Below are 23,625 nucleotides of genomic sequence, written 5' to 3'. Positions count from 1 at the left end.
AATTCGTGCGAAGATGTTAAAGCGGGCTCTACCACTGTTAAATATACTGACTGAATATACACTGAATATTGCTTTAAAACAAAATTATCATATGTATTAATATGAAATTCTCGTTATATTATGCATTAAACAAATTATAAGGCAAAGGAGTGAACTCTTGCAAAGATTGCAGTCATCTTGGATTGAATAGAGTCAGTGAATTGAATTTAAATAGAAGCAGTCTCGAGCAACACATTTGAATAAGCTGCAAGCTCCACTATCAATTTTACATTTCCTCCTGACTACATACATATGTGTACTTATTTAAGAGTTTTCACTCGAATCTATTGACATCAAATTGAATTGGCTAATAGTTTGAAATTAGAATAAAGCAAATAAAATAGGTGACATATGAAAAACAAAAACTATTAACTAGGATTAGACGCCAGCAACAACATCGAAATGTAATTTCATTAGTTTAGTGGTAGAGCCTGCTTTAACATCGCACGAATTGTCCCGGCTCACCCGGTGAAATACCACGAGTACACAGAAGACAGGCGTGAAGTGGAAGCAATGCCACGTTTCGTGGGATGATTGTGCGTAACGTCCAAATTTAGTCCTCTTTCCCTTCCCACCTTTTGCTTATAAGGAAAGGACGGGAAGCGAGAAAGATAGCCGTATGTTCCTTTGAAACTTTATGAAAAAAAAATTTTTTTTTTCGGTACTAAATGAAACTTGTAGCAATCTTATTTATGTGTCTGTTTTAAATTCCATTCAGATCCACTTAGCCGTTTTGAAGTTACGTGGTAAGATTAGAAACTTTTCTAATATTTTTATGTTGATTAATCTGTTTATAACTGCCCTTTATAGCTTTAATACAAAGTGTTTTCTTATCTATGGTAGTTGTAACTGCGTTAGTTGAAATGTACTTGAAAAGTGTTGATATTAAACTTTTCAAGTGTCGGTCACGCTTAACTTTCCGATAGTGTGCTGTCATAATTATTACTAAATTAATTTACAATTCAGTCATAACAATTTATCACATTCGCAATACGGTTGGGTAACTCCCGACTGTTGCTTACCTAACATGATGATGATGATGATGATCTGACGGAATAGTAAAGTTTTTTAGTGCATGGCGTTTCTGTGACCTGAATAAGTTTGAAGATTTTAAAAGAATTAGGTGTTATTGTGTTCGTTTCCGGCAGTATATCATCGATGTTCATTCGCATGTTTTTAATATTATTAAAATATATAAATGCGAATGTTAGGATGGATGGATTTTAGTTTGAAAGTATCTCCGGAATATCTTTATGGATCTCGCTGAAATTTGGCATAGATGTAGAACATATCTGAGAGAACACGCAGTCGCAGGCAACAGTCGACTGTATTTAGAGCTGTTAAAATTATTTAATCTTGCTTTTAAATACACAACTCAGTTATTGGAAATTCCATCATATAGTATATGGAATGATTGATACAAACAGAATATGGTTCATTAACTCGGCTATTAATTTTCCTTATATATTTAAGTGAAGTCTAAGTCGTTTCACGGTTAATTTATTAGGTACAATTACATCCCCCTAAGAGAATTTTATTAGACATTATTAGAGGTTGGATAGTAAATTAATTGAGCAATAAAATGTCCTGGTGTGTATAACGGTTTAACGAATTTTTATAAAGTAACTAGATATCGCTCGCGACACCGTCCGCGCAGAATTAAAAAGAAACATAATTAGTAACCTATATGTTATTCCAGATTACGTTCTGTAAGTATGCCAAATTTCATCGAGATCCGTTCAGTCGTTCTAGAGATACGTTCAAACATAAATACATCCATCTAAACATTCGCATTTATAATATTAGGATTATTTTACTATTTTTTTGGGATAAATCAAAGAAAAAAACAAAACGAGCAGAATAGATGTCTAGATGGATATGATATAAATATTTTGAGTATATTTTCTATTAAGTTACCACTAAATTTTTTGTAAATTTAATATTTATGTTTTTACTTTTTCACCATCATACTTCAAGCAATCCTAACCCAATCACCATAAGTTATAAATAAATAGAAGCAGCTGTATTAAAAAGTTTTATAATAATGTATTTTTTTTAAACAGCGATGGCAGATGTCCAGGAATGTACGTAAACCACTATTATAAGCTTTAAAAATATATTTCCCGGTCTAGAAAACATTTAAAAAGCTTATTACTATTAACCCACTAATTTATAAAAATAGCAAACACGCTTTTACCAATAGATTTTGACTTTTAATAAAATTTGTATAATTTTAATATTATGTAACATCGTGTCAAATACGTCCGCAACGCGGAGTTCGAGTCTACTTTATTATAGGGATGAGTAGGCCATAGAACCACGCTGGCTCAGTTCGGGTTGATTAAATACACACATCTCTGAATTTATTTGCAGACTAGCTGTCGCCCGCGACACCGTCCGCGCGGAAATAAAAACAAACTTATAAAATAGCCTATGTGTTCTACATCTATGCCAAATTTCAGCGAGATCCATGCAGCCGGACTTGAGATACCTTCAAACAAACATCCATCCATCCATACATCCATTAAACATTCGCATTTATTATACTGAAGACTGTAAGATATGTAACTGGTCATAGTGGTAATCAATCTATACAGATAAATAAAATTGGATTGTCTGTTTGTAATATTAAAATAAAATGTTATCATTTTTGTCTGCCTCGGCAACCTCAAGTCCGCGTTTGCGCGATTTTGACGGAAATCAGCTTATGTGCGGGTAAACATTGGCATTTTTAAAAAAACTCACGCTGTCGAAGTTGTGGGTAGTTTAACAAATAAAAAGGTAAATAAAATTATCTATAATTGTATTAGGTCGAGGTAGTTCGTGGCTTAATAAGGTCGCGTGCTGTTGCGTGCGTGTTTATGTCATTAAATGGGTAAAGTAATGGCTTGTACCAAAAGATTCTATCGCTGAAGTCAACCACGCCAAAACTAACAAAATGTTTAGTAATCTTGTATAATGTATTTAAAGAAAAATTACTCTAATGTTTTATAGATCCTCGAAGAGCGTCGGTGACACACGGGTCAAGCACTTGACTTACAATCTGCAAGTCCTGGGGTTCGAATCCCGCCATGTACTAATGTGTTTTTCGATTTCCGCTTTAAATATGTACATTTATCCGACGTTCTTACGGTGAAGGAAAACATCGCGATGCAACCTGCACATATCTGAGAAGAAATTCAAAGATATGTGTGAAGTCACCAACCCGTACTTGGCCAGCCTGGTTGACTATGGCCTAATCACCCTTAACTTAGGGTAGAATCCGAGCTCCTCCGCGAGGACATATAGTGAGCTGATGATGATGATTAGTAGAGCCACATGCATTACCAATGTCAAAATATTAACAATAGCAGAATATTTTGTCAATAGTAGTGTAGAGTATAATTTTCATCAATTTTAAGGCCATACGCTTTAAAAAGTACGGGTATTAAAAATATGTTTAAACACAAATAAATCTACCCTTGTAATAATTGATATACATATTTCGTATATGCGTTGCAAAGGAATATATTTCGTTGTTGCGTTGCTAATAAAGAAAATTATTTTTACTATTTTTGTTAGTTTATTTGACCGATGTGACCAACTACACCCATGGACATCTGCAACACCAGAGGAACTGCATATCTTCGAAACTACGGAGCCGATTTTGACAGGAATATGTCAAGAAGGTGGCTGAAGCATGAGAGACATTAAAGAACAAATAAGTTGTCATTATTAGTAATCAAAAGTATTATGCAAATATGAATTGAAAACTATGATTCGTTTTATCTACAAATTCTTTGAATGTGAATTGCTTCAAATAAGCTGTAGTTCGAAAACGGCTTTGCGCCGAGAACTTGCGCTTCGAGTATTTCAAATATATTTTAGTCCATCATCCGTCAAAGCTGACCCACAAATTTGTCGTCGGTCACATTGAAATTTTCATGTCGTGTCGCTCTTTGCGACTTTGTGAAGTCATTAATACGCCATGATGACACAATTTGTTTTAGAACAGAAAATACACATCGATGTTAACAAAAGGGGGATAATGAGTAGCGGGAACATCGAGGTGTTCAACGACGCCCATGGACATCAACAATACCAGAGGAATCCTGATGCGTTGCCGGCCTACTACTTACTTACTACCTTCTACTTCTTTTTGTTAGAATTATAATTGGTTATCTTTGCCTAAATTAAAATTTACCCAGTACCTATGTCCACGCTAAATTAAAAAAAAACAGTAATAAAATATAGCACTAATATAGCATGTGTTATTTGGGGATAGTATACGTCTTAACCACTTTAGTCTTAACCAACTTCGAATAACTTCAATAAAAATAACTACATAACTATATTGCAGTAAAATTTCTGATTAATTCTTAGTGCTATTAGTTATATTATATTAAATAATTGAGATGTTTGATCCATGGTATTGTTATCTATTGTATTAGTCCCACGTAAGTTGTGAACGTTTGCGCGAGTTCGGACTTCAAAGCGTCGAAGAACGTCGCGCTCGGGCCAGCAGTATCCCTCCGTCTGCCTTATAACGAACATCGAGGCGTGAACCGGTCGTTGTTTCCCCGCGAAAACATAGTTCAAATTAGGAACGTTCTTTTATTTCAATTCTTTTTAAATAAATTTTATTAAGTGCTAGTCATTTTTAAAATCTTTTTTTTTTATTTATTTGATTATAGTTTTTATAAACTTTACAAAGTGACTTTGGAGTTTATTGTTAAAATGTTATTATATAAACTTTATGTGCAGATTCAATATAAATTTTCTTGATTTACAACAAATTAAAAAGGTAAGTTTAATTTTTAAGCAAAACATCGAAGTCGTGTCTTTTTTTTAATTATTTATTTTATAATGTATGTATTTATAAATATTACACAGGATGTCCAACTTTTTGCGCACTTTTATGTCTCGATTAAAAAATCAAAGGCGCCTTTACGGTACTATAACCATAGTTCACAATAATTTTGCAATATACAAAAATATGCCAAAACTGCACAAGAAAAAAAAGCCTTTATTTTTTGTGTGTTTTTTGTCATTTCTTTTTAATTCTGTTCTGTTTTTTTAAAGATATATTTACTATCATTTGTTAAATTATCAATTATTTCATATATTGATTCTGATTTTATAACATAAGAAAATCACAGATTAATTAGTTCTTAACTAATCCGATTAAAATGTAACTATTATTAGTTCAAAGGATAATGAAATTAAACTATCGCATAGTTAGTTTTACTCTTATTTCCTGGCGCTTTGTCTCATGATTTTTTTATATATTACATTTAAACATTTATGTACAAAATATTTATAATAAATAACGCCCAAGTTATGTACCTCCTATATGCGTCGTTGAAGGAACATCCTTTAACCAAATTCTTAACCTTCCAAAAGGTTACTTTCCTTTGACCATCCCTTCAAAGATCCGAATCGCACCAGCTATTTTTAATTCCTTTTATATATTTGTTTGATGTTTTATAATATTATATTTTGTCTGTTAATAAATCAAATTTAAAAAATGTCTAGTAGAATCACGCAGTAAGAAGCAAAGTTTTTTTTAGGAACGTCGCTAAATCGGTAAATAAAAATTAAGAAAAGTATTTATCCCAGAATCGTTCTCTTTAAAATAAGTACTTGATGAGAAAAATAATTGAAAATAAAATAAAGTTAAGAAAATCTTTCACAAGGTCAAAATTAATTGGCACTCTTGACTAAAATGTTAGTAAATATGTTTAAAATATTGCTGGTTTCTATTAAAAAATATATTTTTAAAAAGATACTTCTGTGACTTTAATTTTATTAATGAATTTATGTTTCATTGATTACGTCACGTAGCAAGTCTCTGTAGATTTAAACTCATCTGAAAATGGATGTTTTCTATGATTAGTTTTCTTTTTTTTTCAGATATTTATTCAAGTTTCGTACCAGAAAATGTTTTTATAATGTAATTATGTACCTTACCTTTTTTTATTCATTAAATTTACTCAAATCACCGAAGTGATTTACCGTTCGTCGTACTTGTCTTTCTATATTTCTGTGACAACGCCCTCTGTTGATTTTATGACACATTAACACATTCGATAAAATTTGATTTACAATAAACGTTTCACGCTTTGTTCATTCGTTATACAATCAACAAAATTGGCACTGTGAACTATTTTAAGTTGATTGCTACATATTAAACTTTTGTTACGATATAAATATATGTTATAGACACGTGATTTTTTTTAATTAATGGAAAATGAAAATTTGTACATTTGTAGTAATTGAAACTTGTAACTAAATTGCCACAGTTTTATTTAATTAAAAAAAAAACAAAGAAATTCTTTTAGTGAAAGCGATACAACTTCTTGACTCTGTGAATTTAAAAAAAAATTGTTTTCAAAAATTTGATCTCCGCCTGTTATTTCACAATTAGCATAATTGCTATTTTTTATTGTAATTTTACGATAGATAAATATTTGCAGCATCTTTTTATTTGAAAGAAAATTCGTTTGATTTTTGTTCGCATTAAGAAGCTTCACAAATCTTTCTATCCCTTTGCAATTTATTCATATTGAATTATTAATAGAAATCCTTCGTTACTTAGAATTTTTATATCATACGATTCTTTCTTTTTCAATAATTTAAGAAAATTCCAGTTCAAATTTGGATGTTTTTTTAAGTTATCTTCAGAACAGCTCAACGGATTTCGCTGAATTTTAGCATTGTAAAACATAGTTTGGAAGAACACGTACGCCAATTTTTTTAATTCCGCGTGTAAACAGCTAGTTTAATTTCTTTTTATATAAATGAATATTCCTTTTCTCCATCATTTTATATTACTATTATTTAATATTATTATTATTATTTAATATTAATATAGAAGAGAAAATGTTTCTGTACTAAAAATCATAGACGAAAAAGTCGTTATAGATTTACGCAGGATTAAACATTGCTTAAAAAAACTAAACTAAAAACCCACGACTGTATTGAACAGTAAAAACAAAAGGAACTTTACAACTTCCTACATATTTATATTTGTTTTTATATAATAATTTATTTTCAGCAAGTAATGAGAATAAATTATTTTTTATGATAGAAGTGTTCGTAAAAGCTATTGCTTGTTACAAGAAGTGTAAAAAATAGTTTCGTCGGTATTTTTGTGTGCTGTAAAAATATCTCAACTGATATTTGCTTTAATAACTCTACTTGTGGAAACAGTAATGGAATTTTATGGTATTTTCATCGGTCCGTATGACATGAAACGTTAGTTTGATTATTTTTTTAGACATGTTTTTTCCTGTTTCATTTATGACATTTTATGTTTGTAAATTTTTTGTATTGCAATAAATATCGACGCTATAAAATGTGAGGCAAACATTTAAAGATGTTTGTCTAAACACACATTTTGTAATAAGGGAACATACCCATACTACGTGACCAATTTTTTTAGCTTTTTCGACCCCTCCCTCCCCTCGGTGACCACTCGTAGTAAAAGCCAAGATTGTTTTTACGTAATAATTCATAATTATGATTTTTAATCATTTCACAAGCAAAAATTGAAAAAAAATAATTTGACTCATACTCTTCTTTATAGCATAAGACTGCATGCATACTTAAATTACTAGTGAATTAGGTATTACGAAAATAAAAACAACTAACGACTAGGTGACTAAAATCTGAGCCACCTCCTGCTCCTGTGACTGACCGTACTATTTTAAAGACTCCCCCCCCCCAAACGGGTCACGTAGTATGGGTACGTTCCCTAACGTACTCGGTCTTAGATATTGACAACTTGGAACGTAAAGATCAGAGTAGGTTATTGAAAACGTAACGATCTAAGAATAATCTAACATTTTCAAATTTATCGAGTAATTATGAGTTATAATCCAACAGTAATATAACCTTTTTATTATTACATATTTATAATCAAACACATTAAACTTTGAAAAGCAATAGGTTCTGGTAAAAACAAGACATACTTAATGTACTGTCGACGGGCCGCGTCCGCGAAATAATACCAGTACCGCTCATCCTGATGAAGGGCCCCCGATGGGCTCGAAACTAGTCGGTGCCGCCACCGGACGTATATACGTGAGTGTTTAGCCGTGTTTATATATCAGTTTAGTATAATGTCTCACAAAAGTTTGAACAATTTAATAGCAAACCGTTACGGCGAGGTTTGGAGAACGTGGGTGAAAAAGTCCGCGGCTTTAAGAATCGACGGGCCGCGTCCGCGAAATAATACCAGTACCACTCATCCTGACGAAGGGCCCCCGATGGGCTCGTAACTAGTCTGTGCCTCCACCGGACGAATATACGTGAGTGTTTAGCCGTGTTTATATATCAGTTTAGTATAATGTCCCACGAAAGTTTGAATAATACTTAATGTAAGTTTATGAGATGAAATAATTACCTGAAAAAATAATACAATTTGCCTTTTAATTCTCAATGCTTTCTAAGGCTTTATATAAAATTCTTTAAGTGAAATTCATAAACTAAAATTTCTTTGAACTTTGTGTAAAATCTAATCTAAGCGAATTCTTTTTCGACGTATTCTTTGACTTTGCTTAAATCTACTTAGAGTATATTCTAATACTATAAAGAACATCAAACCAAGAAGACAACGCTATGTATACTTTTTAAATATTTTTAATACTTATAATATTTGCACTAATGGATATGCTCTAAATTACAAAGTAGGTTGTATTAATCTCTCTATAATATAACGTATAAAATAAATTGTAATACAGACAAAAGAACTGAATTGAAGAAATTCGATAATAGATTCACGATCTAACTCAGAAACAGTGAAGCAGTTTTTAACAATGGTAGAGCCCGCTTTAACATCTTCGTACGAATTGGCCCGGCTCGCCAGGTGAAATACCACGACCACACAGAAGACAGGCGTCGAGTGGAAGCAATACCGCGTTTCAACAGCGTCCCGGAGGCCTAATTTAGTCCTCTTTCCCTTCCCATCCCTTGTCTTTTAAGGAAAGGATGGGAAGTGGACTTTCCGGATTAGAGAATGCATGGAAAGAGAAAATATTTTCTTTCTGTGCATCCTCTCCTCCGTCGATTAAAGGTAGGCAACGCATATGCAATTGCGTATGTCTATGAGCAACGGTCACTTCGCTATTTCAGCGATTTCAGGTGACCGCTCGCTCGTTTGCCACCTTATGATATATGAAAAAAACAATGTTTGAGTTGACACATCGAAAATATAGAGTACTTTTATACTATATTTCGTAGTGATTATGTTTCTTTATTTACATAAACATATATATTTTCAATGTTCATCTTCTACCTTTAACATAGTTACGAATGTCCTTATTTTGAAGCGTATGTTACGTAACAGGGTGAAACAAATGACGCCTAACAGTGCGTTTCCACTGCCGAAAGCACTTGTACAAAAAATATTGCTGTCTCAATTGTTTTCTTACAGAATAAAAGGGACATGTTTCTCATGTTTCTATACAAGTATGTCGGCCGTAAATTTTGCGTATAACAAGGTCATAAAAACAATTTCAACTCAATTTATGTAGAATGAAATTAGGAAAATATGAACGAAATATTGCTCTTATGATCTTAGACTTTGCTTGTTAACATCAAATAACGCGTTAAAATGTATTCTGTCACAATTTCATTTTATTTAAAACGTTTTAAGAGATTGGGGCAAACGAGCGGCAGGAATATCGATGCATCAACGCCCATGGTTATCAACACCAGTGAGACTGCTGATGCGTTTACAGCTTTTAAGGAAAAGGTACGCTGGCATAACACGAGAACTGCACCATCGAGGAGCCCCGAAGGCGATGTGCTATTTGGCAGTCTGTCGTGACGTTTGATGACGCATCTAGACAGGAATTATTCAAAACATGTTTCGGAACACTTCCTATGGTAAAAATAAAAAAGCAGAGGGAACTAACGTCTCTTCGTAATGCCAGAGAATCGAGCGGTTTAGTAAGAGCTCCATCGTTGATGATTCGAATCACTCTCCGTTGTATGCGGTCAAGTGGAAAAAACTGTATGCCAAACAGAACAATGTAAAATACAAATTAAAAAATATTATGCAGTAGTAAACTCAATTATCTAATCGAAGTAAAAAGAGTAAAATCTTATTTGAAATTCCAAAGTAAATCATTTTAAAGCAATTCGCTTAGTAGATGTAAAACTCAATTTAATACCTTGGGAACTATTTATTTTTCACAGGTAATGGAAGCAAGAATTATGTATTTTCGGTTAAAAACATGATGTATAAAGTTACTTTCAAATGTAAAGCTTTTGAAAGCTCATTTCATATTCGTTATGTTAAATGCATTTTTAATATTACCTTAATAAAGTTGAAATTTACAAATTTTTACTTTTCAAATGTGTGCAAATTAAGTTCGTTTGCATTGTTTCTTTATCTTCCTGTTTTCATTTTCAGTAATTTTTTTTTCCTTATTAAAAAACAACGTATAAATTATACGAATAATACGTTACTCATTTTCTTTATTGTAATATTTAAACATCACTAAACAAATACATTATTAAATGTATTTGTTTAGTGATTATTATAGTTATTATTAAATAATTCTTATGCTTAAAACATTTCTAGGAAAGTATTCGTTATGTCTCCTCTGTATTAATAATATTATACATATATTCGAATCTCTTTGCCCAGGGGTAATCTAGCGCTATGAATGTGTTTCGGTGTTACCTCATGAATTACATTACGATAATAACTACACCAAATAATGTTACTAATATTATAAATCCGAATGTTTGGATGTATGTATAGATGCATGGATGGATTTTTGTTTTTCGGTATGTCCGGAACGGCTCAACAGATCTCGCTGAAATTTGACATAGATTTAGAACAGCCTGAAAGAACACATAGGGTAGTTATTAAGTTTTTGTAATTCTGCGCAAACGGAGTCGCGGACGACAGTTAGTTTTATATAAACGTAAAAGTGGTCATTGAAATAATGCAAGAAGTAATTAGAAAATTAAATTGTATACATTTGTTACTAAAATATAAAACAAAGAAAAATCCAGGTTCATTTCCACAAGGATAGATTCCTTCAACATCAATGATTCTTCGATTCAATTACGAGTTAAGGGAAAATTAAATCCACTCACTAATTGGACTAACGTATTTAATCTTTAATTATCTGTTATCCGAGGGTGTTGCCAACTTTAACAAGTTAATTCAATTAATTAATTATACTATTAAGTTTATTGTTAGTTTCATTTTATTCTTTAATCTCTGACATCAGAGGAAAGATGGCTACAAAGGTAAAAGACCAAAGGAAGTATGGATTGTGTAAAAGAGGATGTGTAAGAAGGGGGTGAACCCAGATATGACTGCTGATAGAGATGTATTGAGGAGTACACCCCTGTGCCGACCCTACATAGGGATAATCCCGAACCTGCATTGCACGGTGTTGTCTCTGAAGAGCGGCTACGGGCGTAGCGCCCCTGCCCTGTTCTCGGGCTGGTCAGTGGGGCGTCGCGGTGGTAAGTTAACACGATCCCGTGGTGTCCCACATTATGGCTATGAGGGAACAGAGGGGTTTAGTGGGTATGCTTCTATTCGGGGACAGAATCCCACATAACTACCGTGCCTTCCACGAAGCACGGAGTATGCCTAAAGCATTCCCCTCTGAAACAAAAAAAAGGGGATAAGGGCAGATAGATAATGCGTTTAGGTTATAAGAATATATAATAATTTTAAACTTAGTTACGAATCCACGTTATATCTTACTAATATAACACTATAAATACAAATGTTTAGATGGATGGATAGATGAATGGATGTTTGTTTGAAAGTATCTTAGGAACTGTTCAACGGATCTTGCTGAAATATGGCACAGATGTCACATAGTCTGGGAGAACACATAGACTATTTATTTTTTAATTCCGCGCGGACGGAGTCGCGAGCTACAGCTAATATTACAATAAGGGTAAATGTTGTATCGATAATTTTTAATATTCCAATTGATATTTACGTTTAGTTCAGTATTATCTAACAATAGAGTAAAAGAAATATCAAAAATAATGCTCCATTGCAATTAATGTGCTATTTTTAGGTCATTGTTCCAACAGTCATTGTGGTTAAAGAGATCATTGTTTACTACGGAAAATTAAAAGACTTTTTTTGGCTTTAATTATTTTTAATTTAAAGGTATGTTAGTAATTTTTGATTCCAATTATATAAACAAACATAAACATCATGAGAAATCTGCTCATAAGTGCGAAGAAATTTTTCTTTCTTCTTTCGGGAACTTGTGTGACTTCAAATAATCCACCTTGAGCCTTAATTGAGTAAGACCTAGTGACTTCTAACTTAAGATATTCGAACCCTACGGTCGACAAATTGCACCCCCATGTAAATGAGTTAACGCTTTTAAGATTACAAGAACCTTTAGTTAGAAATAATTTAATATAATTATTACGACATTACACAGGCACCATTTTAATTAATTAGTTTCAAATATCAAACATATATTATAATTTGCAAGATAATTTTAGAATTATAAATTATTTAATCGAGATTATCCACAACTTTAATGTAATTTACTGTTTGTACAAAGTATGTTTAAGTTTTTACTGCAAAGATTTATCAATGTCAGTTTTTAGGAAACAATCCAATCGATAGCCGGTACCGCATTGCTCTAGATTCGAATCAGTATAACAATATCGAATGCCAACAATTGTCCAAATAATCGTGTTTAATTTTGCTGTAATACATTCATATCTTTGTATTTAACTTTAGAGCGCCAATAGCCTAATGGTTAAGTGTACGGATTTTCGATTACAAGATCGGGGGTTCGAATCCCGTCATTTGACTATTGTAACCATATCCTATCACAAGCCTCGTGATTACTTAGAATGGTACAAGAAGTATTAGTAAATTAACAAAAATCTGCTAATATTAAAAAAAGAACTTAAATACTAGTTGTCATAACCTTTGTGTTCTTCTGTTTACAACTATAGTTTACAACTGTGACAAATTAAATCGACGCGCGACAATCATGTGACATAATAAAAGTTATTGTCCGTTCCATACATTTTGAAGTTCGTTATGGAATCCCTTTGAAGCCAATGTACTTTGTTTAGCCTCAAAGCTCGTTGTGACATCTCAATAATGCAATCGAGACTAATAAGCGTTTCAATTTCAAAGAGATTCAACAATTAAGGCGGTCCCACACGTAAGATGGTGGCGGATTCAATATTTGCGTGGATACGTAGACAAGACGTAATTTCGTCGGTCTGTGTGCATGTGACAGAGCCATTATATGGCAGTAACAAAGAGCTTTCGTAGAATTCATTTGATTTCACAGTACAATGATATATTATTATTTAAGCCTAAAGTATTTAATTTCCATGAGGCACGGAATATCTAATAATACATGGATTTACACTCCAATTTTAATATTATTGTAAGTATTACTTTCTTAAAATTAGTCTTTGACTTAAAAAAAAATTGAAAGAAAGTCTTTTAAAAGTAGTCGTGGATATAGCGTGTTTGGTAATTTAAATTACTAAAATAACAGTTAAAATTATGTTTTGTCTTAAGACAAACAAATCTAAAACATCCTGGTTCGACCCTCGCTATGACCAAATGTGTTTTCGAATTTCTACTTCTTTAAATGTACATATATTCGACGTTCTCATTGTGAAGGAAAACATTGTGATACAATCTGCACATATCTGAGAAGAAATTCAAAGATACTTATGTATGAAGTCAACCAAACCGCACTGGGTCATCGTGGTTAACTATGACCTAGTCATCCCTTAAATTGGAAAGGCTATGAGCTCCTATGTGGGGACTTACAATATGCTGACGCAACACACAATCAGTCTATAACACCTACAAAGTAATATATATAAAGTAAAAAGGAATTGTAAAGTTTTTTTCGGCCAATAAACACTTATTTAAAAAAAACGTAATTTTTAAATCACATATTTTGTACTCGACAAGTAGGATCTATACCCTACTTATATAAGAGTGCTTTTATAAAACGTTTAAATGCATTTTATAAAAAGAAAGTGTTTCAAAGCATTTACGTAGTGGACCGTCAAACCTTTATAAGTACTCCCTTTCAAGTGTTCATCACGTACTCGAGTTAAAAAGGCAGATGTAAGCCGTTGATTTGGGACATTTTAGGGTCGCGTTGGTCATTAAGTGAGGTCATTTGGTCACAGGAAAATAAAGGTGGACGCATTTACAAAGAGATTTTATTTTGCTTCGACGTTTTACAGCAAATAAAAAGTAACAAAAGGAATGAGTGGTAACATATTATAGTATATGTTCGGGAACTTTCTAACAAAAAACAAAAGAGGAAATGAAAAATAAATAAAATTTAAAAAGTTAAATAATTAGTAATGTAAAAAGTATTTAATGTTGATATCTAAATTATTAATATTCCATTTTTCAAATAAATAACTTGATTCAAGACTATTTTGTTCCAAAAATGTAACTTAATTAGTTTCATAACGGTGCCAACAGTTAATTATGTACTTGACATAATTTTAATTCTAAGGTCAAAAAGACTAATTTTAGCTTTTTATTATAAATAGTTAACCAAAATAACTAAATACTTAGGCAAGGACACTACACTATTTAAATTACGATTTGAATCTCCTCGGTAACGTTTCACGGTTCATACTGTTAGGAAGAAAATCCGACACTATGCCTGTATCGGCGCATCACTAGCTTTATTAAAGTGTCAACGTTTATGTCCCCTCACTAATCAATCTGACACTTGACTTGGTTACGAAAGCGCGCCATTCGCACTAAAAGATTCTAACTCATAATTTCTAAAAATACTAAAAGCTGGTAGGATACTTTTTAAAACCCGTTTTCACTAAGCGATATTTTCCGCCCAGCCATTGCAGTGAATCGGCGATGTAAAAATATCGGTAGTGGGTAGCTGTGTGGGAAAAAGGGTCTTACTGTTAACAAAAATACTGAATCGAATGACGTTTGATGGCGACGTCATGTGACAGTAGGTGGGGACAAAACAACGACCTAATTAGTGAGAACTACTTTCCCAGAAATAGTAGACGTCCGAATAAAACCATTCAATTAGTAATGAACATTTTTGTTGATTGTTTTTTCATGCCAGTAACACAATATGTTTTTCAGTAAATAGTAAAAAGGTCGACCGATTGCGTCATTAAAAATTACATACGTGCTTCTTTTTAATTTAATAAATTTACATTGACAAAAAAAATCGGCGTATACACAACTCCTTTAAAGGTCTTAAATAGGAGTTGAATCTTTGTTTGGTAATACAGACCAAGTCTTGAGGCTAATAAAATTTGACAGTGGTAGAGCCCGCTTTAACATGTTCGCACGAATTGGCCCGGCTCGCCCGGTGAAATACCACGACCACACAGAAGACAGGCGTCAAGTGGGAACAATTCCGCGTTTCGGCTGATGTGTGTGCGTACCGGAGGCCTAATTTAGACCCTTTTTCTTATAAGGAAAGGATGGGAAATCGCTGAAATAGCGAAGTGGCGCATACGCAATTGCATATGCGTTGCTTACCTTTAATCGACGGAGGAGAGGATGCACAGAAAGAAAACATTTTCCATGCATCCTCTCATCCGGAAAGTCCACTTCCCATCCTTTCCTTATAAGAAAAAGGATGGGAAGAGAAAGAGGACTAAATTAGGACTCCTAATATTATATTTCTTCGTGTGAAAAAGAACGTAAACACGTTGCCAATCATAATACGTTTTTATAATATTTTATAATCTGTGGAAACACATAAGCAGATGAACAGATGTTTTATTGCAATTCACACGTTAAACTCTCTTTCAAATCTTTAAATATTGTTTCCTACACCTACTTATACACGATACATACTTTTAAACATTAAAAAAAAAACTGTTAAGGCGAAAACAGTTTTAAAAAAATATTCTCTTCCTGTGCGACTTCCTCTCCTCCGTTGAAAAGTAGGCACCGTCTATGGATAGCGGTCGCTTCGCTATTTGTGTGAATTCAGATGGCTGTTTGCAATATATTATCATTATAAGCCTTATCTATATATATATAAGAGAAAGTTAGTTACATTATTTATAACTCAAGAACGGCTTTACCGAAATGGCTGTAAATTGGTGAGGAGGTACATAGCTTAGAGCCAGGACACGAACATAGGATACTTTTTATAATTTATTTTTCGAATTTATGCTTTGATGCTTTTTATTTAACTTACTAATATTATAAAGCCAATGTTTAGATGCATGTGGATGGATGGATGGATGTTTGAAGATATCTCTAGAACGACTGAACGAATCTCGATTAAATTTGGTATACGTATAGAACATAGTCTGAAAGAAAACATAGGCTACACAAAAATTTTTTGTATATCCACGCGGACGGAGTCGCGGGCGAATGCTAGTTTGGAATAAGTACAAGAAAGATTACATAAAAAACATTTTCCCCTTGAAAATGTTTTTTATTAAGTTTTTTGGGATTTGGTTACATCTACAATTAAACCAAGAAAATAGCTAGGATGTGTTAACGAAGATCTTCAAGATATTGTCTCAAAGAATAAGTGTACAATCTTTATCAGTTTAAAGATAAACCATAAATACTTTATTCAAAGTTAAAATAGAGAATCGCTAAAACCAACGAAACATTAATTGCAAACCAAACACATTAACTAACAAAACAAGAGACATATTTGTTTAGAACAAATATAACAATGCTTACATTTCCAGATAGATTAAATAACCCGTTTAAAATACATTTATGTGTTGGTTTATTTAAATTAGGATATATATTTCGTATTGCTGGACCCGACATGCATTGCAGTGCGAAGAGATAGTTAATTCAAAATTACGTCATATTAGAAGCAAAGCATTAAAAACATGTTTTTTTTAAGGATAATAATACAATTTTTATCACATTCTTTTCGAACTTACAGACGCATAATTTTTTTTATATTATAGATTTCGATAGAATCGATATAAGTTTTGTTCGTATATTGAATTGTATCTTTTCATTGACTTGCTATATTTATGCGAACTACTCGATTTGTTATCCAATCCGGTAATAATAGCGAAGTAACGGCCCGAGCCGAGATTCCTGAGGGAGCCCTCGAGCTTAGTTACTCTTAAACGATTAGGCTAAGTGCCATCTGCGCTCGGTCACCTCAAGCCCGGTGAAGCTGTAAATGCCTCCTCGAGTGGCTTCCATACGCAAAAAAAAAAAGATTTGTTACATATTTTGAATCATACTAATATTATAAATGCCAAAAATTAAATTGATGGATAGATGGATGGATGGATGTTTGTTTGCAGGTATCTCCGGAACGGATCTATGGATCACGCTGAAATTAGGCACATATCTATCTACTAATTTTTATATAATACGTTTTTTTTTACATTCCACGCGGACGGAGTCGCGGGCGACAGCTATTAACAATTACCCTAATTTCAGTAGTACTTGTAAATTATTCCGTGAATTAATTATATCAATATCTGTTATAAGCCACTGCCGTAATAAAATTTTCTATAACATGTTTATTTGTATGTCTAGCAGTTTGTAATAAAAATATCAAGGGCAATAGTTGAAATGTTTACATTCAGTTATTCTTAAATCAACCGATGTTTATGAAAGCCCTTTGATATGTCCATTGAAGAAATATGAAATGAGGATATGTCAGACAACATCTAATTTAGATGTATAAATAGCTGTTGCCCGCGACGTCCACGCCGTATTAAAAAAACATAATTTGTGGCCTTTATGTTCTTCCAGACTACGTTCTATATCATCATCAACCTGCCTTTAACCCTATCGAGGGTCAGTACAGTATGTACTACTCCTCCATACGTCTCTATCAGCCGTCATAACCGAGTCTACCCCCTTCCGTAGACTACGTTCTATATGTATGCCAAAAATCGAGAGCCGTTCAGCCATTCTAGATATACCTTCAAACAAACATCCATACATCTAAACATTCGCATTTATAATATTAGCAAGATAGAAAACGATAAAATAAACATTCCTACACGTGTAACAATTATGCGTTTTACCACGTGTATATTTTTTCAATCATTTTTAAACCTTGACATTTATTTATGCTTATGTTTTTTCCCGGTATGAAAGAGAATTGGTAATTTTAAGATCGAAACAATAGCAACACAAATTCCTTTTCTAATTAAATGGAAAAGGAAGTAAAGGAAAAACAAAATAATCAATAAATCTCCTTGCTTGTTAACCTTTTTAATTTATTTATTATTATATACGATAAAACTACTTAAATATTACAAATACGAAAGTTTGGCTGGATGGATATCCATCATGGATCCATCCAGCCATGGATGGATTGATGTTGTTTAGAAGGTATCTCCAGAACGGTTGGATCTCACTGAAATTTGCAATAAATGTAGAAAATTGTCTATTTTTTTTAATTCCGGACAGCTAGTGATTTATAATTTTATGATGTATGTCAAGAGATAATCTCATTTGTTTTTATAAGGTCGTAAACGACACAACTAAAAACAAAAGAAGAATACAACTATATTCTTAAAACTTCTCAAGTATGGAAAACCTTAACGTTTCTTCATTGAGTTGGGCATAGATAATAAAAAGAACACATCATTTATCTTCACTTTTTATTTATAGTAGAGAATAAATAAGCAGACTTGTCATATTCACGCTACCAAAACATGAAAGGAACTACATTTTATGTTGTTGTACTCATTTATTTAATATTTTTGTATGTTTATACTTTTATTTCACCATTTTTGCATATCATAAAAGTATAATCTTGTCCAATAAAAATGTATCTGTAAAGAAGTTTACGTTTTTTTTTGATTTTGTAAATATTTTTTCGAATATTTTTTGCTTTCTTTTCACGGTGACCCCCGGATCTATCTCATGACCTTGACTATATTTGAATGGGAACAGCTCGCGTTTATGACAAACTAGCGGTCACCTGCAACTCTGTCTCTGTCCGCATAGGCTAAAAAAAAACTTAACTAGCCTACACAGGGGCAACTAATTATTTTTTTTATCTCCGCGGACAGAGTCGCGGGCGACAGCTAGTTACTCATAAAATACATGCAAGCTACTCATATTGTGTTTTGTTAATGAAGAGGAGCAAGAAGGTAATGTTACTTGAAGGTATCTAGGTATACATATAACTGTTACCTGTGTCTTAACCTTGACCTATTTCGAAAGGTTAATATGCGATTAGTATTCCAATTACTAGGAGTCACATAAAAGCTAAGTACATCACAATTACTGTATTATCGATAAGTTGTTTTTTTAATTATAAGATGGCAAAAGAAGCAACCGTTATCCATAGACATCCGCAATTGCAGATGCTTTGCCGACAATCAACGAAAGAGGAGACAAAGAATATTTCTCTATTCTATACTTCCTCTCCATCAAAACCACTGCAAATTCTCATCCTTTCCATTATAAGGATGGGGAGGGACTAAAATTAGGCAGTTGTTAAAAAATATCGATTTTCAAATGCAATAAAAGCATTTCAACAATCTCAAATGAAACAATAGTGGAAACAAGACAACGTTTTGACTAACGAATTGTTCATAATTTTTAGACCGTAAGATTCTTGCTTCCGGAGGCCGTGACTCTCATTACTTGCTTCATTCCTTTCAGTGAAGATTAAAACGAGAGACGTATTTACTTTCATGTAATAATGAAACGCGAACTCTACATAGTAAAGGTAAACTACGATGCTAAAAAGTGTCAAGTTATACTTAACCTTAAAGAAAAACAGCAAAAGCATTTTTTAATTAAAAAATGTTTACTTTAAATGTTTTTTAAAAATATACTCTACGTCAAAAAGAAGAAGTACAATACTACACACGTAGTACTACTTGTACTACTCAGTGGTCAAGCACTTGACTTGCAATCTGCAGGTCCTGGGTTCGAATCCCGCCAATTACCAATGTGTTTTTTTGATTTCCGATTTACATATGTACATTTATCCGACGTTCTTACGGTGAAGGAAAACATCGTGATGCAACCTGCACATATCTGAGAAGTAGTTCAAAGATATGTGTGAAGTCAACCAACCCGCACTTGGCCAGCGTGGTTAACTATGGCCTAATCACCCTTAACTTAGGTTAGGCTACGAGCCCCTCGGTGGGGACGTATAATGAGCTGATGATGATGATGATGATGATAACTGAATAGGCTAAGGTTCTAGGGAACATTTCACGTATTTGGCAGAATGTTAATTCTGCACTCAACAATACGTCCTATCCGATTGAAATCCGTTCATTAAGAACAGCATTTTTTACCAGCTTTGACTTTAATTCTCTGATAACATAGGGAAGTATTTTGCAATGAGTGTAGTTACCTCACACTATACTTACGTGGTTTGTAATATTTTTCTTTAAGATAAACAGTAGTCGATTGTTTGTACTAATACCCGTACATACGATGCCAGCGTATCGTAGGCGTTAGTATGTGATGACGTTTGTTATTGATTCCGGGGTGAATTTATTCTTTTTTTTTAAATTACTTTTTCTTTTAATTTTTCTTTTCTAGATTACTAGGTCACGAACGAAAATTGTACATGATCATGACAAAAGTACATAAGTCAAATAAAAAGGAAAATCCAAATTGCATATATAAGACGAACAAGGTAGAATTTCTACTATTCGTTAGAACCAAATTGCATTTCCGATTTATTTGATATAATCTATACAATAGTTAAAATAACTCAAATTCTGATATCTCTAGGTTTCAGTCTTAACTTTAAAGCGCACTGTTATCTATTATACTTCTTGTAGGTAACAGAACTGTCTAGAAGTTTAAGTTATTCTAGTCAAGTTATACTTTCCGACATTTTGAGGACTATTATTATTTTGTCAGCGCCATCTATCGATTATTGACTGCCGATATAACACTTAACCAGGACATAAAAATGTTCTCATAATTTTAGGACCTAAAATGCGCAAAGTATTATTTTAACATTGTATTTTTTACATAAAAATGTATGTTCAGATAAAATCTTAGCCTACTAATACACAAAAACACGCTTTCTTACATTACACTAAAAATTGAATGTGATAAAATAAACATTTATCTAAAAATCCGTTGAAATATTTGTAACGTTGTTACGACGCACACGTGCGGCAATTTATTTGTTATATTTAGGCTTCGCGATCTGATAACATTCTGTTTTTAGACAGTGTTCGTGCCTATTCTTTTGATATAATACAATTCGCATAAGGTCAATTTTGAGGTTAGGTTATGCACAAATGGAGCAATTGACATCATTCTTTACGTTAGTAATATTCAACATGTAACTTAATATTTTTAACATATCAGTTAGTGTTTGAAAGTTAAGTATAACGTAATATTGAAAATATTAATCAATAATGATGTTACTGTTAGGTATAAAATCCGGAAATAAGCCAGTGTATGGACTCATCACTAGCCTTACTAAAAGGTCGACGTTTGTGTCCTCTCACACTCTGACACTAACCTTTGTAACGAAATCACGTCATTCGTGCCAGGGAATTGTAATTAATAATGTCTAAAATTAAATATTAACAAGTAATGGACTTCGTCAAAAGTATAGAATGAACACAACCTACCAAACATAAAACAAACAGATAAGTAAAATAATTCCAGATTAACAAACGACTTAGTATAAAAGAGTTTTAAAAGTAAAATTATTTAATAGCTAAGTTTAGAAGTTTCTGAGTTCCATCATAAAAGCGAAAAGTTTTAATTTTAATAAAATATGTAACAACATTTCCTTGTAACCTATCTGTATCTGGCACTGGCCCAAACGTTCAGACAAAACGTAAATATACAATGTTTACGTTGTAAATACGATACGTCTTACTGTATATTACAAAACTATTTAAGGACATTACATATTACTACTATATTGTATTTATATTAAATCTTACAAATATTATAAATGCGAATGTTTAGATGGATGGATGATTGTTAGAAGGTATCTCCGGAACAGCTCAACAGATCCCGCTAATTTGGTATCGTTGTAGATCGTAGTCTGGAAGAGCATAGAAGCTACTAATTACTTTTTTTAATTCGTGGATAGATTTGCGTGCGAAAGCTTGTGTTAAAAATACTGGTGTTTATATAGATGTGGAAGACAAGTCTAAACTAGTATCGCTGACATTGTCCCAAACTGTGTAGAACAAAGACAAAAGTTGTTTATTTTATTTTTATGTTATTGTGAATTTCACAACATGGCGATACGAAATCTTTGGAGCATACAAAAGATTTTCTATGTGACGTCATTATATTTTATTTACTTATATAATTCAATGGAAATTTGAGTTATAGAAGCCATTTATGTCGAGAACTTCGACTCAACTTTCTTACATTTTCATGTATAATATCAAACTTACGTTTTCACTTAGAAGGTCATAAAACATGTCAGTCCTGGACACTATCAGATTGGAAGTGCTAAGAGAATATCGTAAAAGCATCTTGTTCCCGTGACTTCGCTTACTCTTCTAAATGTTTTAACTTTGAAAAAAAAAATTAGAAATAATATCTGTCGTCAATTTAGTAGTTATTTAATAACTATTGGATATTAAATAGTTTTTTTTTATTTATTTTTACAACAAATAAAAGTACTTTGTTTTCAGAAATGTTGAATAAAATATTTGAATGCCTATTTATATTCAACAATATTTGTTTCTCGAAAGGTAAACAAAAATCTATTTTTATTACAAAATATAACAAAAATAAGGGAACGTTACAAATTCTTACGTATTATTTATAAGGAGGCGTGCAATTTTACGATAACAGTGCGGGCATTAAGGCTCCGCTGGTCGACTTCGTACTGGATGAAACGAGAGGGTAAAGCGGTGGAGTGAAAAATGAAGATCATAAAAATAGAAAAATGTTGATATTTGTATGTTATTCAAATCAAAAAAGATTATTTTTGCCTGACAGGATATATAAATAAATGTGTACATAAATTTGAAAGTAGCGCCAGTGATCGAGAAATTGAGGAGTAAAAGATTAGCGTGGTTTGGACATGTTATGCGGAGGGATGACGATATAAGCAAAAAAGTAATAGAGAAAGACCAAAAAAGTAAGGAATTACTGTGTAAAAGAGAATATGCGTAGGAAGGGGGCAGATTCGGATATGACGGCTGATAGAGATGTATGCAGGAGTAGTGTTGTAGAGTAGTTTAGTCCCAGAAAACCACAGTTAGACTTGTTTAAATATTTAAACAATCACTAGTTTATTTCCTCAAGACTATCGTTGGTAGATGGCTTTGTTTTACATATTTTGTAACTCAAAAGGTGGAGAGATTACACATTTCAACTTAGCACAGTCTTTCCAACAATATTTTTAAAACTATGAACTAGCTGTCGGCGAATTAAAAAAAAATAAGCAGTCTATATATTCTTCCAGGCTATGCTCTACATGTATGCCAAATTTCAGCAAGATCCATGGAGCCGTTCTGGAGATACCTTCAAACAAATATCTATCCAACCATCCAAACATTCGCATTTATTATAATATATTAAAATGAACGAAAACTTTTATTTAATATCAATAAAATAAACAGTAATCATATTTTGTAGATATTATTTGTTCTATGTTGTTGAATTTGCTCTCTGTAAGTCGTCAGTTCGTA

The 23,625-nt window shown here is 32.5% G+C and overlaps 1 protein-coding gene across 1 annotated transcript in view; it reads left to right on the top strand.

Annotated features, from left to right (window-relative positions):
- The first annotated feature begins 4,783 nt into the window (after nt 1-4,783).
- NGR-A24 (neuropeptide receptor A24) overlaps nt 4,784-23,625 on the top strand; it is a 31,111-nt gene continuing 12,269 nt past the window's right edge. The window contains exon 1 of the mRNA XM_013309125.1: nt 4,784-4,822. The gene's annotated coding sequence lies outside the window, so the exon portion shown is untranslated. The remainder of the gene's footprint in view (nt 4,823-23,625) is intronic.

Source organism: Papilio xuthus, unplaced genomic scaffold, assembly GCF_000836235.2.
Source record: "Papilio xuthus unplaced genomic scaffold, Pxut_1.1 DF827777.1, whole genome shotgun sequence".
NCBI lineage: Eukaryota > Metazoa > Arthropoda > Insecta > Lepidoptera > Papilionidae > Papilio > Papilio xuthus.
The sequence above is the reverse complement of the archived record's forward strand: the minus strand, read 5'-3'. Positions and strand labels throughout refer to the sequence as shown.